General features: G+C 39.2%; 1 protein-coding gene across 8 annotated transcripts in view; it reads right to left on the bottom strand.

Moving 5' to 3' along the window:
* PPP2R2C (protein phosphatase 2 regulatory subunit Bgamma) overlaps positions 1-14336 on the bottom strand; it is a 208576-nt gene that overhangs the window by 106867 nt on the left and 87373 nt on the right. The gene's annotated exons all lie outside the window — the stretch shown is intronic.

Here is a 14336-nt window from a genome sequence, read left to right as displayed (position 1 = left end):
TCTCCCTTAAGCCCCCAACTTTTCCAAAGTGTGTCAGTCAGTTCTACATCCAGTACCTCAGATGCTTACACCAACAGTCTTTTCAATGGGTATCTGAGCTCCTTTTTACTCGTAAATTCAACTGCTATTCACAGTACAAACCCTCCACCCCATATAAAGAGGTTGCATCAGCCCAAATTCCAGGACTATATTGAGGGGGGAAGCCTCAGCATGGACCCATGCTTATTCATACAGCCTGACAGGACTAGGAATGGCCAACATGGAGCAACATACTACCCATCTACAGCATTAGCTCCTCTCTAGTACGTTGTTAGTACTGTGAAATCAAATTACATTCAGATTGCAAACAGCAACACAGACTGAAAGCACACAGATCATGTGGGTCTGCTTTCCTAGGTCTACTCTTCGGGTCACTTCACATTTAGGCAGAGAGCATCTCAGTTTAGTAACTGATTTGATTTGCAGAGGAGTGTAAAGATAGGTGGGGACAACAGAACAAACCCACCTCTTGGTTTATTTAAGAAAAAGACAATAAGGGAGCAAAATCTCTTTTCCCTAAACTGAGCCTGAATAGCTATTTTTCTATTACTCTGCTCCAGTGTAGTTAGTTTTTACTACCTCCTTCTCATTTTGACCAAAAGAGAAATAGCTCTCAATTAATTAAAAAAAAAAAATTACTAATGCATCAGGAAACATCCTCTGAGAGGCAAAAAAGAGACAAAAAGCAATCAGAACAGCATGGAGTTACTAGAGTAATTTTGCAGCAAGCAGAGAGCTGTCATGTATCAGATGCTCATGATCCAGACAGCAAAGCGAGGACAAGCTCCACCACTCACTCCCCCATGTAAGATTTGCAATCTGGTTATTTTTAAAACAAAGGAAAACAAACCAAAACCCACCCGAAACGAGCACAGAGGCTTCTCCCTGCCACAACTGAACTTGGACAGGCAAGAACATAAAACACAATGAGAGAATGATGATCAAGTACATGAATAATGTGATATATAAAATGTAGTTCAGGTACCATTAGTAACTTAGAGCTAATCATGGAGCAATGTATTGTCTGTCTTCTTGCCAGTTTCTTATGAGCAAATACCAATTAAATTTTACTTGCAAGTCTGCGGCCTTCGCTTTTCCATGTCATTAGGACTGTACCCAAATCATCCCATGCCACTGCATTTTATTGAGAGGGTGGAAAAGGGAAAAACGTTTCTGTATTACTGTGAACTGCCCTGTAAGTTTTGTTCAACCCCCTTCTTCAACTTCCTATCAACTGTATCATCTGTATTCAGACATCAAGTAAAAGAAAATCAATAGTTCAAGTACTGTGTCATTTTGTTGATAAAAAGAAGGGCATACCTAGAAGCTTCACACCAGATGATCTCTTCTTCAAGCATCTCTCTCAGCATCTGCATGTTTTTGTCGATTTTCCGCTGGTTGAGCCAGTGTAGGTGTATGCCATGTAACAGAGCATGCATGGCACCACAAAACACTGAGCAGACTTTCCATGGCGTGAAAACTGTAGGAGAGCCATTTTACACTGCTGATGCCTCTTCTGAAACTCGCATCAGTGACTCAAGGTGTTCTTCTAAATCAGCATTCATGTTTTTCAGAAGGTATGCTATTGCAATTTCCAGAAGTCTCAAGACTGAGAAAGGATCCATAATAACGCTGATTTTTACTGATGACGTATCCATTGCAAAAATTTCAAATTAGCAAAAAGAAAATCCTGCCAGTTTATTTTAAAAATACGAAAATACTTACCAAATAAATAAGTGCAACACAGCAGTTATAGTATCAAGTTCTGGCTGCATATTCACACCTGAAATACGTATGTTCCAAATGCTGATTTAGGATACTCATAAGAACATTAACAATTGTAGTTCTTGTTTATAAAATCAAATGCCATCAAGCAATGAATATTGCATTCCCATGCTCAGAAAAGCTCTACTGTAGATGCCAAAGGATTTAGTACTATTTTTACTGGACATATAGGTCAGATGAGCAAATAACCACAATTTGAGAAAGTCAACCACAGCCTTTCAAATGAAAACTTTTCTTTCAAGTTTCCTTTTGGAAAGGTCTTCCTATTCTGCTCAGATTCTCATTGCCAACCCTGGATTTTATGAGAATTGCTATGGTCCTCCTGCACGGTAATACAGAAACCATGTTTGTGTAACGTAACTGCTGACCAAAAGGCATTGTGCAATGTCTAATAACTAAATACTGCATTTTGATCCAGGCTTTATGTCTACATATATGGAGAAAAAGAAATAACCTGTGCCCAGCATAAATACCTACTTTCACGTCTACTTAGACACGGGTGTTACACAACTTAATGTATTCATCCATCTGTAAACAAAAATGTGTGTCCTTATGAAAAATCCATAGTGTCTCATTTTGCTTTAATGAACTGCATGAAGTATGTGTGCCTTTATCAAAATCTTTAAGCGTAGAAAGTAGTAAACTGCAAGACGTTCCATGCATAAGGGTTGATTACTAAAATTAGATATCAGTGTTGTCAAATACTAGCATTTCAGTGCAAGGTTACTAAGACATTAAGTGGAACCAAAATCTTCGTTGTCTAGTTAGAAAATTACTACCATTATTCTTATGGAAAACTGAGATTAAAAGAAGAGAAGCAGAAGAAAACCTGTTTTTAAATCATTTCTTATTTTACACATATTCCTTCTGAAACAAACTGATTATTCTTTAGTACATGCTTGCTGTCTCTTCCCACTTGGCGTCTGTACAAATGTTGCTTTTAATAGCATTTCACTCACAGTTGAACCTTTTCTTTTTTTGGGAAGGGCTGTTGGTGGATACAAAATTCCCTGCTGTTCTGTTCCCTGGCTATGAAAACTTTTTAATTAAAAATTGAAAGCAAAATGATGCAGCAGTACTGAAGTCTAGAGCTGTTCAAGTGTAGTCACAGCAATGGGGTAAGCACAGAGGTGGAATGTTTAGTGCAGAGCTGACACATGCTTGGCTGCGCTGGCTGTGAGTTTACCCCTTCCACTACGGAGAAAAAAACCTGAAACGTTTGAAGTTAGCCTTATCACAAAGGAAAAATTCCACAGCAGAGCAGCAGTGAAGAATGAGGCGCGACTAAAGCTGTTTTAAAACAGAGAGGATGCACTAATGAGTTTGATATTTTTTAAATTAGAGAGCATTTGAAACCTACAGTACCAGGACTCCTTCGGTCACATAGTTTCATTTTTTGGCAGCCTCTGCTGCTTCTCATCCAAATCCTTTCCCTTGCTAACACCATACAGCAGGTCCCATTTTTCACCATCACACCAGAGAGTAAAGCCAGCTGGGACCAAACCATCATTTGGTGCTGGCATCTGGTCCTTGACAGAAATGCTATCGTGAGAAAAAAAAGTAGTGAACATGTTTGCTTAAATTTTGTAATCTGAAGTCTCCGTCAGTTATTGGGGAAGCTGTTTCTGGTGCTGAGGGAACAGCACATGGAGGGAGGCTTGGGAAGAGTCTCAGCAAGACCGGTTGTTCACAGCTTCTGCCTGAGTGTTGTTTACAGAAGCATCCATGTCAGAGCAAGGCAGCACGTGGCAGGAAGATGAAGTCAAGAATGCATAACTAGATGCTACTTGCACTGTTTAATATCCATCCCAACCCCCCCCCCCCCCCCCCCCCCCGAGCACTTAAAGAAACCCCACTGCTGGTTTGACACGTGTCAAGGAGTTACACTCCCAAGGAGATGTGCAGACGGGAGAACGACAGATGAATTCCTGTTATTAGTTGCCTTCTTCAGACCGGTGCCTGACGCCCAGCACTCCACAGTGGGGTGCACAGAAGCTGCTCCCTGGACCTGCCGTGCAATCTCAGAAACTGGAAGAATCCCCAGCCACTGATACAGCAGTGACGTCTGATCTTTTTGACCTGCCTGAATCCGAGAAAGCCCAATCAAACATAAATGACGGTGGTCTCTTGATCTTTCTGAAAAGATCTTGTTAGCCCTCCAGCTGCAGATATTGGATTTTGGGGAATTAATCCCCACTGAAGTAACAGAATACTATCACTGGAGTATACGTTCATTATGACAACATTTTAAAAAAGGACAAATTGTGTCACAAAAATCAAAGTATGGTAAGAGTATTTATATTTACACACTTTACACCTTCAGGGAATGTTCCAAGCTTAATTTTCCAATTTAAGTCAGAAAGATCATAGAGTTTGGTAGCTTTCACACCAAGTGCTAACAAACATGCCAGAATTAAAATGCAACGGAAAGACCGAAGTCACTGTGGTACCACACTTCCCTGCTAAATCAAAGACCCCAGCAGTCCCAAACAAACCTTGTGGGTGCACTTTTCCAAGCAGCATTCTTCACAACAGATTCTTACACAAGCCCAAACTTCTAGGCTGCAGCTAGACAGACGTTCCCCAGACGTACACTGCAGACTCCTGTCCGTAAACCTCAGAGGGTCTTCTCAGGTAGTTTACAGAACAGATTGTTCATCTCCCTTCACCTCCCTCCATTCTCTTCTCTCTTTGCAGCATATTGCAGAGGACACCAATGGCAGGACTGCTTCCTCCCCCTGCTCGCCAGCCTTTTCTGTTCTGTTTGTTGGAAACACCATTTTCTAATGTTCTGCACTCAGTGTCATTGGAAAATGGTTTTATGCAAGAACATACTGGGCATGAGAATTAGGTGACTGACTTGCAGCTTTTAGGAACACATTTGATGTCAAAGAGGATCCAAAAATAGAAGAGTACCAGATTTCTAGCACTAATGTGTTCTCACACCAACCTCATCACCGGAGCAGAATAAAACTGATCAGTACTTCTTCTATCTAGTTCCCCTGTCTTGGGGCAGGGTGGGGAGAAAAGAAAAAATCTGAAAATCTGTACTACTACATCAATACAGAGGAGGCCTGTGCCAGATCTACTTCTGAAAAGGTTCCATTCCTCAAAGTTTACCATCAGGTGGATCTACAATGAATTATCAGTGATACGGCTGTACTAGTCCTGTGCCTCTGCAGGCAGCCAACCTCACACAAGAATTCCTGCTCAACTAGTTATTTTTGCTTTCTCTTCATTTCCCTCACTTGTCACAGAAATTTATTCAAAGTTACTGAATCATTCCAAGATTCTTCATACATATTTAAGTGCTTTTCGAGAAAGAAATCTACATTTTGGAAATGGGTGGACATCTTGTATACAGTCAGGCATAACCATGCTTGAGTTAGTCCTGCAGTAATACCTTAACAAGAAGCCTTCCTGACTACCAGACTTGATAATCACATTTCCTTCCTAACACAGCTTTCAATGAGACTGTTTTATTATTCAGAGAGAGTCTGAGTTGAATAGATTCATCTCACTTCACCCAAAAGGCTGCATTTTTTTGAGATGGCTCCATATGGAAATCTCAAGGAAGTGTGCTATGGACATAGGCATTTTAAACACTGACAAAATCATCAGTTATCAATACCTCAAAATAAGCTCCAACTCAAGATTTTGCAAAATAAGATCAAATGCTGACAAAATGGCTTTCTGGGAACAACCATGAAAGGAGATCCATGCATTCTAAACCTGAAAAATACAGCCCAGGGATGGGATACAAATCAGTACCAACAGATGAATCTCACAACTTCATGCCTCCAGAACATCCATCTGAATTGGAGAGAGGAGTGATTTTATGTCTGAGGTACTTCATTTCTGCACGTATTTTTTTTTCTTAAGACAATTTAAATCTTCAAATAACTCCATACCTGTTTTACCTGTCAAACTTTTTTACCGTTCTCATCACACACAGCACTTTGCTTTCCAATTGTTTTTCTTTACAGACATATTGTGACCACTGTGCAGAAAGCTATTTCATGCACTAGTGTGCAACAGGGTTGGCAATTCAGCCTCTGTTTTAGCATGACAGAGTAACACCAAACATTTGACACACTAGCCTCTTCCTTGTGGGCCACTGCTATAAGGTACAGTGTGAACCATGCACTGCAAACCCAGAACTCCCAGCAAGCAAACACAATGCTCACCGTTACCTTAGAAAAATGATTTTGCAATTTGGTTCCTCTGCTAATGGCAGAAACAGTAACTCTGACGTGTGCAGGAATAGTAGAGGCCAAGCTAATATTTGTAAAGCCACCTGATGATGTTGATTATCATCTGAAAACATACACTACGTGTTACAGCTCCTGCTCTAGGTGTACTAGTTCAAAAACACACGGCACGGTATTATATTAGAAATATTTTCTTTAAAGATGTGTCTAGGCCACCAATTTCTGTAACTCAAAATTTATTATATAGTTATCTGGAATCTGTGTATTGCAGCAAAGATTCATCAGAGAGTTATACATCTTTGACATTTACACAAACTGATTGCTGCACACAGTGTACTTCTACTATCATTACCAACGCAAAGCACACCTTAAAAGAAACCAATCAAACAAAGCCCACGACCCACAAAGAACACCTTAAAAACACCCCCAAAACATACCTCCTTGATTTTTGCGAATTTTCAGTTTCCAGTCTAAATATTCCTTCAGTTTAAAAAGATGTTGTGTTTCACATTAGAGACAAAGCTAACAAAATAGCAGATTTTTCTAGTTCTAGCAGGACTGTCTACTTCCAAAGGAGAGAAAGTATATTCCATTTTGAAACCCATATTCTTATTCTAATTAGCAATAACTCCAGGAGAACATAGCAAAATCAAGGAACTAATCAACATATTGACCAAAATATGATTTGCCAAAACCTGTACAGAAAATCTGATTAAAAAAATAAGGGAGACAAAGTAATAACAAAAAAAAAAAAAAAAAAGAACAAGTGAAATAAAAACAGAAACTGCAGTACTAGCACGGTTTTACTTAGAAGCTTGCAGTGTAAAAACAATTTGCTTTCCTTAGGTTTTAGCTGAAGGCCTAAATTCAGCACCCAACACAGAATATTTTCTCATTTGCTTTAGCATTAATTTTCAAGACAATGTTGAAAAGCTGAATTTATGCCCAGCTGTAGTTTTTATAACCAACCAAGAGAAATTTAGTTTGTATGCTAGAGTAACTGTGGAAATCAATTCTTAATCTATGACCTTGCTTACCGCAGCTTGAAGCCTTGCAATAAATAAATGCCTTGAGCCACAAATAAGAAACATTTGGTGAATCAAAGAGACAAATAACACAAATCTATATGTGTATATATAGCATTAGAAAGGCCATATAAAATACAATATTGGCTCTTTTCTTGCTCTAACATAATAATGTTTGAAAGGCAGGACACAGTAATTGGCTGCATTAATGCCCAGGTGGTGAACAGTCACGAGTACCTATTTTCTTTTCAAATGACAATGTTGATCCTTTTAGAGGATTTCTTGCAGCCTGCCTGTTCTTTTTGCATGGACAATGTTACAATGCTTAGAAATACACAATTACTGAAAAAAAACAAAAAATCTATTTTCTTTGTCCTAGCATATGCAAAGTCTTTCTCTAATGCACATTTAAGCTTCCTTGTGAAACTGCTCAGTGTTTCATTACTAACAACAGGAAAAAAATGCTGGAGTTCATGTTAGACTGCACTTAGTCACAACTACCCTTCTTTCTAAGACAAATCTCTCAAATCCTCACTCTTTAGGTTATTGTTTATGTCTCATGGGACTATAATCTCAAAGAAAAGAGCACCTGAAGTAATGTTTCGTTATTAATATTTTACAATCATAATTCACAGAACATTCCTGTAAACAAACCTGTATCTCTTTAAACACACACCTTTCATTCTTGATGTATTTGATTGACTGTAGATATTAAAAAAACAAAGCACTAATTCAGCTAATTTCCCTCTCTTAATTGTCTCCTTCCTGTTACACTGGAATTCAGATGTGACTGTGACTGACACTCCTTTTTAGATTGGCATGCCATTATTAGTTTGCACAGCAGGTGACCAAAGTAACTGATGGGAAAGTTTCCCTTATTTTAACCCTAAATAAAGGATGTAATCTAATATGAAATGAAAGAATTTGGAGATTCATAATTACCCTTGAATTAGAATTTTACATGGAAACCAAATCAGAAGACAACTTGCTTTCTTCAAATACAATGAAATTTTTAGTCAAAGTAGATCATTAGGTCCTTTCTACTGTAACATTTTCACAAGATCCTGTAACACATTGTGATCAGTTCTCAAAGTTTTGCCATTAATATAAACAGAAAAGATCAAGAACCAAATTGAAATGCCCTTTTCAGTTCTTAATAAATATCACAGTTGCAGCACTCAAACGAACACATTCATGTTCTCGTGGCTTCCAGGCATTAATGTCAGGTGCCAACACTCCTGTATAGGATGGAGAAAGACGCTGTACCTCCTGGTACGGGACAGAACTTGGAACAATTCTCAGAATACCTGACCAAGCAGTCAGTATAATGGCTAACTATGTGCACACAATTTGAAAAGACAATATATACTTCTCTTATTGTAATATGATTTTTTTTTTTTTTTTTTGTATTAGGTGATGCTTTTCACTGAAAGGACACTGATCAGAAGAGCAGTTTAATCCATTTTTGTTTTCTTTATAGTGTCCACAGTGACTGCAAATCAGCTACTGAAAGACGGGGGAAACATTTGGGATATACAGCCTTTGGAACAGGGGAAAGTATGGCAAAAGAATGAGGTTGAAGGTGGCAGTGATAGGTCACAGTTCATCTCATCTATTTTCAACTACTTTCAACTACTTCTTTACTGGAAGCCTTTAAATAAGTAACAAGTCACTTATTTTGGAACCAGAATTGTCACCTCATTTCGGGAAGGAAGATTAACTGCAATGAATGACATTGCTCATAAGCATTATGCTTCTTAGGAGCACCCAGTCTGGGACAGCAGTACTGCTAAAACCAAAAACGCCATCAGAGGAAAAGCTAGACTTACACTGAAATTTACTGACTCATCCTACTTAGTGCTACCTATGAGCACAGGCATACCCAACTAATGTCCAAAAAAAAACTCAGAGGACTTCTGAACGTCTCTTCTCCAGGGAAGCATCACCTTTTGTCCTCAATGTATGGCTTTATTTCAGACTTAGGGCAACTTTTGTGGAAATGATATCAAGTACTTCTTGGTCAGAACTGAGGTCTGGAAATAGAGGATAAACTATCACATTCCAGATGCACACAATGTTTTCATCCTGAAAAATAAGCTGTACTCGAGCCTACCCCAGAACAGACTAATCTTACCAACAGATAAAGCAGAACAGGAAGAAGTCCAGTTTCATGTATGCTTTTCCATAGCTCAAGAGCAGCAATTTTAGCTTGGCGATGACCTGTATTTTACGCCTAGCTGGAGAGAACAACTCCCGTTCCAAACCAAAGCCCCTTGGGTAACAGCAGCATTTTACAGCTATAAAGCGCATGCAGTTCCCAAGTTTCCAAAGGTTTTGTGAATGGCACTAAGCAGAGCTCTCCGCAGCGGTTTGTGGTAACAGGCAGGTATCAGCATGGCAGCTGCAGGAGTGGGGAAGCCCACCCAGCAAGCCTTCTGAGAGGCAGTCATATGCAGAGTCTGCAGCAGCCCTCGCTAACTTCGAGACCCTCTCCTCAGCCCTAAGCATCAGTTAGTACTGATTCCCTACCAAACTCCACCTGCTATGTCCTCCACCCTGTCTGGCATTTTAAATTCATCTTCATGTTATAGTCTTAAAGGCAGTTTGTTCCAACTGCAGAAGAGTTGCACCTGGGGGGCCGCACCTGGAGTACTGTGTTCAGTTTTGGGCCCCTCACTACAAGAAGGACATTGAGCTGCTGGAGTGTGTCCAGAGAAAGGCAGCGAGGCTGATGAGGGGTCTAGAGAACAAGTCTTAGGAGGAGTGGCTGAAGGAACTGGGGCTGTTTAGTCTGGAGAAGAGGAGGCTGAGGGGGAACCTTTTTGCTCTCTACAACTACCTGAAAGGAGGTTGTAGTGAGGCAGGCATTGGTCTCTTTTCCTGAGTAACTAGCGATAGGACGAGAGGAAAAGGCCTCAGATTGCATCAGGGGAGGTTTAGGTTGGATACCAGGAAGAATTTCTTTAGTGAAAGAGCGGTCAGGCATTGGAACAGGCTGCCCGGGGAGGTGGTGGGGTCACCATCCCTGGAGGTGTTCAAAAAACGTGTAGATGTGGCACTTCGGGATATGGTTTAGCAGGCGTGGTGGTGTTGGGTGGATGGTTGGACTCGATGATCTTAGAGGTCTTTTCCAACCTATGATTCTATGATTAATTTGGGTTAGAGGAAACTACTTCCCCACCAACAAAACAACAAATTTACATTACAATGTGCAGCTGATTATAACCAATGACCCTTACAAAACAATTTAAGATTCAATATTTGTGAAACAAAGAGATGTATTCACTGATGACTTTGTATCAGCATAGATGACTAATTACTTTAATCAGAAAGCTCAAAAGATAATGAACTTGATGTATTATAAATAAATAAGAGGCTTGCCATCTTATAAAAATGACTTGCTCTGCAGTTCAGGACACATTGATTTATGGCACTACTTGTAATTCTCTTTTTTTTTTATTTTAACATTTAATAATATGTGAAAAATGAATTAAAAGTAAACCAGAGCAAGACATGTTCCCAATATAATTGTATTCAATTACACAGCAATACTCATACATTATCTACATCCTAATATTTCACTGATAGTAAAGTTACTAAACTGTTTTAAAAAACATGCAGAGAGTAAAAGATTAATTCGGCCAAGATTACAGAAAGAGTATTCTTGCCTTTCTCATAGGCGACTGTTCGTTATTTAGTGGTATCTGACATCTGTTGCTGAGACCAGCTGAACACAATTCAGATCTGGTTTAGCTAGAAATAACTGAGAGTGTCACAAAAAAAATCACTGAAGATAGATTATCAGTCAATTATGGCATTGGATCCCATCAGAGAGAGACAGAGGCTGAATCTGCTTGGAGCCTGGTAGTGGACAAGCAAGTACCTTAGCATCTTTGCTGCAAAGCCACTTTGGAAAGCCCTTTGCTCTCTCCTGATCCCTGTACCGCCAGTCCTTTACCTCACCTAGGGGCCATTTACGGACAGATAGAGCACTTGAGGCATGTCAGGTCCCCATGACAAGGCTTACAGATTTCTTGCACTACATTCAAACTGCACAATACAGTTACGAATTTTTACGGTACATATCCTTTAAATAAACACACAAAAAAAATCCATGTCTAATCTACTTACACTAAGATTAAATTGCGTAGAACTTTCTTATCCACTTGAAGTCCTCTAAGTTTGTCCAAACAAAATGACTGCCGTGGATTCCCTCTTTCTGCATATTTATGTTGCAGATCTTTGAGGAACCCTCAGGTGCGTTTCAATACACTTTGCTGCACAGGTGAAGGGAGAGCCAGCATTTCAGAGATCAGAAGAAACATTTTTCATAGTTCACTGGTAACCAGCGAAGTTCTCTAGTGTATCTTAAGTTTTTGGGGTAACCGCTGGAGCACCAGGTTGTCCAAGCTGACTGTCACACAACTGTGTGAGTACGAGTACAGTTGTTCAGTCAGTTATTGTAAGGTTAATTATTATTATTGCATCGATATTTGCAGAAAATAGTGATTAAGGGCAATGTGAGAATACTCTCAATGTGAAGAATGCTTTCAGAGACTGGAAGATCTGCTTGATCAAACTTCAACTCTGAGCTCAGCTAAAACAAACCATATTCATCAGGGCACTGCAACAAACAGATTATCATCAAATAAAGACACTTGGCAGCCAGGTTCATATTACAGCTGCTTCTTGTGCTGACCAGCACAGTCACCATGACCTCATGTTCCCCCCGTTTTAATACATCCTCACATTGTCTCTTGTCTCCTACTTAACACTAACATTCCTCCGGGCAGAAACCACCCCCTTCTTGTGTGTTTACAGAACCAGCTGTGCCTAGTGATTCTTAGTGTATAAATAACAAGAAAGATATAAACCTGAACATGATTTCTGACAGAAGGCTGAACAACATACTCAAATCTCTGCAATTAAAGTCAATAGAAATATTTATTCTTAAGCCTAGGGTTTTTCCTATTGTATCATCATGGTTGGTATCTTTCTTCTTGGTACAAACCTTCTTTCACATAAAAAAAATTTTTTTTAGTCACCCATCAATTCTGATACCTTGCCGTTATTACCACAATGACATAAAATGGGAGTGAGAGTAGTATTCTCCCTGGCACTTTTGTCAAATAACCTCTTTCTATTAAGCATTTCTTCAAAGCCCAGTGGCACACAGAGAAAGTCCCAGAATTCAGATTACTGCAGTTTGGAAGATATCCATCAAAAGGTTACTAAAAGACATCTGCTTTGGTCCATGAGGGGCACAGTGGGACTGACCTCTGCTATATTCTATAACTACTCACTGGTGACCTGACACCAAACCCCACTTTTGCGCAGCTGCAAAAAAACAGCCGGCTATTACAGTAATCAGAAAAGAGATCTGAAAGTATGGGATACCTACCAACATAACACAGTCTTCTAAGACATTTAATCAGGCACAGATAACTCACAGAGCTCTCTGATAGCCTGAGAGAAATTCAGGAGATCCTTAAAAAGTCTTTGAAATCTGATGTCATACTACCACTCATGGATGTCTGAAACTGCCTACAGAATTTTTAAGGACTCCTGACAAAAAGAGTTTATTTTCTTCATTGTATTCTTAACTCACATGACTGGTTTCATACTTAAATGCCTTTCAGATAAAGGTGCCCTCATTCTGTGAAGCGAACCATCTGGACTTCTGCTATTTTTTTAATCCACAGTATTAAAGGTCATACAGAGGCAAGTGTTCACAGGAGGATTTGGAACAAACTAACAAAGAATGAGAAATATAAATTAAAACAGAATCTGACATAAAAAGAGGATTTCTCATCCACAGAATGAAATTCCACTATTTTACACAAAAATAAACCATTAACTATTAAATAGATACCCATTGGTTAAATCTGGGTTATATACAGAACTATTATGGCAGTGAGAACAGCGTTACAGAGCAGCATTTACTGGCATGAAAATTATTCCAATCTGTGAAACTCTTTTAATTTGGTTTATGTTTCAGAAGGAATATTTGTTTTGAATAGAAATTTTATGTTAACTCTTGTATTTTAAAAGATACCTCTGTTGTTTCAGAGAAGCCTCAAAACTGGAAGCTCACTCTTCCAAGCATTTATTTTTTAACAATCATTTAATTTCATATTTTGTTATGTTTGACAACTCTCAAGAGGAGCTAAACACTATCCTCTGCAATGACTGTGATTACGGTGAGAAAAATATGAAATAATTTTGAAAATGATAGATCAGGTTCATTGGCAGCCTGATTCTGCTGAGCTCAGCAAGGAAGAAAGGCTGCCCAATAGCTTCACTGCTGCAGTCACTCCTAGAGGCTATTCTGACTTGCACTTGCTCGCAAAAGTCCCTAAAGGACCATCTGCCAGCAAGAACAGTGAAAGGGTGGGGGGAGAATCATTAATGTGCACACTCAGGTGCTGGCAAGTCCTTCCCAGTTCTCAAAAGCTTCAAATACTAGAAGTTATCACAAGCAAGATTTAAGACCTTAGTACGCCAACCTTACCTGCTGTGGAGTCCTCAATATAGAAGCACTTCACCAGAAGAGACAGAGAGAGTCTCCATAAAAAGAGGAGGAGGACAAAACTGAACAGATAAAAGAATTTATCTTTTATATTCAGAATATTATGGTTATGGTCACAGAATCATGGTCAACATTACCAAGCACTGCAGGTGAATTACACTGAGAAGATATGTCTATGAAAGGCATATTGGGAAGGCGGGGGCAGAAGTGTCAAACACATCAGATGCGTGCACACTAATCTCACATCTTCAAAATTGCTGCTACAGGTTTATTTATTTAACTGATTACTACAGAAGCCTATAACAATCCTAAAGCATTCAAAGTAGGAGACGCACAGCAGAGCAGTGTATGTTTCAATAACAGAACATGCTGTTTCCTTCAATCAGGTTTGAAAAAGGCAGATCAAAGGGAAAACATTTTAAAATAAATGCAAAACCTCATTCCAATTTGAGGAAAGCAAAAAAATACATATATTGCAAATATATAGGTATATACCTTTTACAAATATATACATATATATATTGCAAAGTTAGAGCTTCATTGACTTAGGGTGTCTTGTTATGTGCACCCATTCCCACCCTCACAGTCTTCTTTTTCTGTGAAACACACCCTTGAAGGCATCAGCTTGTATAGAAGGGCAACAGCTGTTCTTTTCTGGGTCAGAGCAGATGTAGTGCATAACACCAGAGTTGTCTGTACATGACACTTCCTGAAGAATACTCATAAAGCTTTTTTTTTTCCTCTTCT

This window comes from Opisthocomus hoazin, chromosome 5, assembly GCF_030867145.1.
Source record: "Opisthocomus hoazin isolate bOpiHoa1 chromosome 5, bOpiHoa1.hap1, whole genome shotgun sequence".
Classification (NCBI taxonomy): Eukaryota; Metazoa; Chordata; class Aves; order Opisthocomiformes; family Opisthocomidae; genus Opisthocomus; species Opisthocomus hoazin.
This window is presented reverse-complemented; position numbering and strand designations above follow the sequence as displayed.